This window comes from Cannabis sativa, chromosome 4 (genome assembly GCF_029168945.1).
Source record: "Cannabis sativa cultivar Pink pepper isolate KNU-18-1 chromosome 4, ASM2916894v1, whole genome shotgun sequence".
Classification (NCBI taxonomy): domain Eukaryota; kingdom Viridiplantae; phylum Streptophyta; class Magnoliopsida; order Rosales; family Cannabaceae; genus Cannabis; species Cannabis sativa.
The window spans coordinates 54752351-54758350 of NC_083604.1; positions in this window are offsets into that span (position 1 = coordinate 54752351).

Here is a 6000-nt window from a genome sequence, read left to right on the forward strand (position 1 = left end):
ATTATTTAATTAATTATTTTCGAAATTAAATATTTAATTTAAAATTAAAGAAATCCTACATCCAACTATCCAACTAACCTTGTTGCAGGAGTATGTGTTTTAGCTTATGTGTAAGTTTTCAAAACCTATTATTACTTGATTGCAAATAGCCACGGTTACTTTTTGCCAGATCTAATGATCTGATGGCTCCCTTGGTCAAGTTAATAATTTGTAACAGGTATATTTACAATCTTCTTTCATCTGTGTATGACCTAGCAACATGATAGGACCCATCCAAAGTGTGCCTGTGTGAGCTTATGTGTTTAATTTGATTATAGATACATATAGGTTGTTGTTGCTAAAATAAATTATCATAGTTCTTGATAGAATTTATTTAGGCCCATTTAGTTATTGGGCTTATTCAATTAATAACAGTTGTTCTTATTAAGGTTAAATTCCTCTCTTTTGGGCCTTGTGTGAGAGTTGGGAGCCATAGAAGTGGGTACCACATACTGAACCCAGCAGCCCCTCACATGAACCACCCCAATTGTGAAGGCCCATTTGCCTGATTTGAACAACTGTACTAGGTTAATTACACTAGTTTAACCTAATAAAATTGATTAGCAACATAATTAATTTCATTTATTTTGAAATTAATTTAAGAAAATTATAGTTTAAAGAATTCTTTATTCTAAGCTAAACTATATGTATTTTCTTGTATTTAATTAAATATAGAATTATAAACATCTAGATTCTTTCTGGAACTTAATTTAAATTTTTCATTAAATATTCTTATTTAAGTTGATATTTAGTTATCTACAACTAACCAACTTAAATCTGAATATCTTTTGAATTTCAAATTTCAAAATTAAGTTGAGGAATTTTAGGCATTGGTTATTAAGATTCTTTAGATATTTTTTAAGTTAATATCTTTTCGAATATTAACTTAAAATGGAATATTTTTGAATTAAGTGGTTACAACTTAATTTTTGATATTTAATTAAATTTAAATTTGAAAATATTTAAGTTCTAGATTTTTTCTAATACAACTTAAATTAGATATTTTTTCAAATTTTGTGGAAAAGATACTTAGTCAAATAAGATATTTTCTAGATAGTTATTTCTAGACTACTTATTATTTCTAATATTAAATAGAAAAATATTATACATTGTGAAATTAATTATTTATATAATTAATTTTGGTACAATTTATTTTAAGTATATTTTTCCTAGTATTAAACTTGAGACTAATATTTAAGCCTTCTCTACACTTAATTATTTATTTCTTGAATTTAATACATTTAATTAATTTGAAAATTGAATATCTAAGTTGATTTTTATCATCATACTTAAATATTTCTTTTTCATGACATTTAATTAAATAGAAAATTATTTTTAGTTGAAATTTATTTTTTCAACTAAATTTAAATAATTTTCAAAATATATTTTTTCTTTATTTTATTAATCAATTTTCGAAATTGCATTTCTTAAATGCTAGAATTTCGAATTTTATCTTGAAAAATAGATTAAGTTGTAAATTAATTATTTATTTTAATTAATTCTTGGATCAACTTAAATCAATGATTTTTTCATTTATTGATTAATTTAAAATAAATTGAATTAAAGTATATTATTAGAAATTGAATTAATTAGTCAAAGGAAAATCTAGATAGATGATATTTTTGCTTGAAGTATTTTTCTAGTGTATTTAATTAAATAGAAAACTAATATTTAAGTTGATTTTCATCATCATACTTAAATATTTGAAATTTTTCTTATATATTTAATTAAATAGGAAAATTATATTTTTTGTTGTAAATTAATTTTATTAATTAATTTTGGGCCAACATTAAATTAGAATAATTTTTCCAGGATTAATTTTTTATTTTAACATGCATTTTCGAAAATTGTATTCTTAAATACTTTAATTTTTCGAAATGCAATATATATTTATAGAAAATTAAATTTGAGTTCTAAATTAATTTATATTAATTTTGTAACAACTTAAAATTGAATATTTTTCTAAATATTTATTGGAAATTATTACTAAGATGGAAATAATTCATGTTATTTTCATATCCATCTAAGTAAAATTTATAAATATTAAATTAAAATTTATATTTAGAATTTTTCATTCTAAATTGGAAATTTTAAATAAATATATATTTAAAATAAATAAATTAAATAAAGAGAATCAAAGAAAATACAACTCACTTTAAATAATGAGCTTGATTATTATTAAGATATTCGATCTCCATTGTTGGTCTTACAAAACTTAAATGTATTCAATATAACCTCGAGACGCTAGACTTCGTCCCCCTATGGATGGTTATTCGTTGAACGCATTTAACACCGTAAGATTTCATTTGATAAGTGTTTTGTGAGTTTTCGTCTCTATTTAGACTCTCCCCTACGGTGACTACTTAGAGATAAACTCATAAAACATGAAACAATGGTGGAAGCTCATAAAATGAGAATAACCTTGACTCTCGCCTACCGGGACAAAGTTGGATTCTTATTTTGATCGAATAAAAGGTTGCTAGAATGGTTTCTATTTTAGATGAGCTGACAACTCTATTCAATAAATGATGCTTTGACTCTCGCCTACCGGGACACTGTATCAGTTTGTTGAAAACCTTGGAAATTATTTAGGATTGTATATTTTAGTATTTTCACTAGTCATTCCTACTTGCTATATGTTTATAATTTCTGAATTGTGTATGAATTTATATTGAACCATGTTATTTTCTGTTATTAAGTTGTAGTTTAATTTCGAATCTTCATTGTTGGTCCAACATGTTTGTTTATCTAATGAGATAAATCACGAGTGGATTTTCACCATTAGACATACATAATAGTGTAAGATCTCGAAAGATAAATATTGTATATGCAACATCTAGCTGTTCATCAATTGATGACACCTTAGACTAGTATTTTTACAATATGAAACAAGAAGATTACATAAATAAGATTACTTTGTCTTTCGCTAATCGAAGCATCGTTGGATTCTTATTTATAAACGAAATTATCCTAATTCCTCTTAGCTTATTCATTTCGAATTAGCTTCAAAACATATCATTGGATGAATGGTCTATAAATCATTTCATGTCATTATATTTTCTCTTTAGAAATTAAATGACGCATATGATTATAATCCCGAAATTCTATTCCCAATTGATATAAATCCTCAATCTTAGAAATCTCCTACTTGTATGGGCAAATCTGACTTAGAGTTTGTATTAGTAGTGCTGGTCCAAGATAGAATTACTCATAATATTTGGTATAAATTCAAGTCTTTGACTTTAATTTTAGATTCCAAATAGAAATTTTCTTATATTCCTAATTCCAGAATACAATACACTTTCTCAAGTGTTTAATATCCATCTTCTATTAATGGATTAAAACTGTATGGAATATGAGTTAGGTATTCTGTGACCAGTATCCACTTGCAGTATTCTAAGAACTCTTTGATGTAACTAAACCTATGTCATCAAAAGACACTACCATTCTTTTAATCTATGGCATTTGTATCTTGTTCATAGTGGATTCGACAAGATCAATCTCTGCAAAGAGTTAATATGCATATATCCACTGAAAGTAGTTCATCTCATTCGCAGATGAATGTACATTCAGGGGTGGATATGAGTTTTTCGTTGTATTCTTAAAACGAAAACTCTAGATTATATCTTTTAGCAAGAAATTTGAAATGTTTAAATATTTCATTAATTTCTACTAATGGTTAAAACCATTAAGGTACGTGGTTAAAGATCTTGCGAACTGATAGGGGTGGAGAAATAGTTAGTAAATATGCAGTTCAAAGATCATTAAATTGATTTTTGAATTATATCCAAACTTACCTCCCCAAAAATTTCGAGTTGCATATTGATGATTAGTTACTAGTCGTTGCCTAAATCCTTCTGTGGTAATACAATTTCAGAATGATGTAATGGTTGGGTACTTAATGTAAATCATTACTAGATTCATGGATGACCTAATCAAAATCTTAAGAAAAGCTAGAACTGTTAACCATGGTTTGTTAGCTATTCTAAGTGATTAGGGGTGGACCATCCCATTGTCAATAGATAAGAAAGTGTTTGTTCAAACAAATACTACTTTTCTAAGAAAATGACTAAGTCTGAAAAACAAGTAGCAAATAAAGGAGATATTTAATTCTTGATTCCAAAAGTGTTCTATCATCTTATATAACATATGATGATCCCACTGCCTCTGTTGTCTTGTCACAACCGAAGAGATCAATACCATTTAGTTTTCTTAGACATAATTCACGGTGCCTTGTCGTAGTGGGAGACTTTCTAGGAACTCACCTTCTTATGACTTGGGAGACACTAGTGATTAAAATCCATTGTAAGTTTAAACAAGTAATGGATTGTCAAGATAAGAAACTAAGAAGAAAGCCAATAGAACTATGGTTTAATCCATTCACATGGAATAACCTAAAGTTTTCTATTACAAGGACATAAAAGGAAATTTTAGTTAATAAGTCCATTCAATTGACTTAACAAAACTTCCTGTTCCTAGTATTATAGGTTTGAGTTTATCTAAACCTATGGCTTGTGGTATACCTGGTAATTACTTACTCTAATGCAAGCAACTTACTTTAGTAAGATGCTAAAGCATTTTCTTTCTAATGGAAATCTGTAGAAGCTTCACAACTTCTTAGGTATAGATTTTATTTATCTAAGGAAAAGTCTCAACTATTCCAGAAAAGATAAAGCCATGAAAGAATTTCTTATATCAACAGTGAGAGGTCTTAGATATGCTTTTGTTTGCCTTAGACCAGACACCTGCTGTTGAGTGGGAGTAATGAGTAGGTAACAAATTAATCCAGGAGAAGAACATTGGAAGACAATCAAGTAAATCTTAAGATAAAGAAGAGGAACTATATGTTAGTCTATAAGGGTGTGTTTAAAACTCTTAGACTACACCATATCAGATTTCGAAATTTGCCTTTGTGCTAGTAAATCTTTCTGATAAGATGGTGGTTACTCTGGGGGTGGAATAGTGATTTTGGAGAAGTGTAAAAACCTATCTGAAGTCTCTAGGTCTACCAGAGAGGGACTGAATGTTAAGGTTGCAGGAAAGGTACTTATTCAGTCTAAGGAAAGTTCTATACATTTTTGGCGTCATTCCAAATTGCCTTAAACTACTAGTGTTAATTTCCTGATTAACCAAAAGTAGTTGCCAAAGGTATAGAATCCAGTATCCCAAGAGAGTAGACATATAGAGAGGAATTTCACATTATCAATGATTTTGTGATTAAAGGAAGAGTAATAGTGGAGAAAAGGTTGTGGTTAATTCAACCTTTCAGATCCTATTACGAGGAGTTTACTACTACTACACTTGATTTGTATATCAAGGTGTTGAGATTATTTGAAACGCACTTTTTGTTTTATATTAGTGCAAGTGGGAGTTTGTTGGGTTTTATGCCCTAAATAAAACTCACTTCAATATAATCAGATTTACTTATTAATATAAATCAGAAATAACATTTAATGTTGCATGGTTCACATGATTTATTTCATGATTATATGTACATAATGTATAGATTCATCTGAAACCCTTTTCACATACTTGATCCTGTTTATTGTGCCGTCAACACATTGGAAAGTAAACATGACTATGTGAATAAAGTTTCCTAGATTTATCAGACACAGGGTTTTACTGATATGATAATCTACAACAAGAGTTTACTTGTATTTGGAGAAATACTATGTTCTTTCCAGAACATTGGTTAAAGTAAAGCTCAGGTTGGATGCATGGAGTATGCATTGGAAGGGACCGATATTGAACTTTGACTTAGATTTAATTAAACTTACTGTAAAATCTATTCAAGTCAATATCGCCTAGTTGATCCTAGATCAAATGATCTTAATCCTGTTATGATTAGGCTCAATCTTGAAAGGCTATTCGTGTTCCTTGAATTGTTAGTTAAGCCTACTTTTAGGTCAGGGTGATACGTACTTTTTGGGAACACGGTAGTGCAATTGAGTGGGAGCGCTA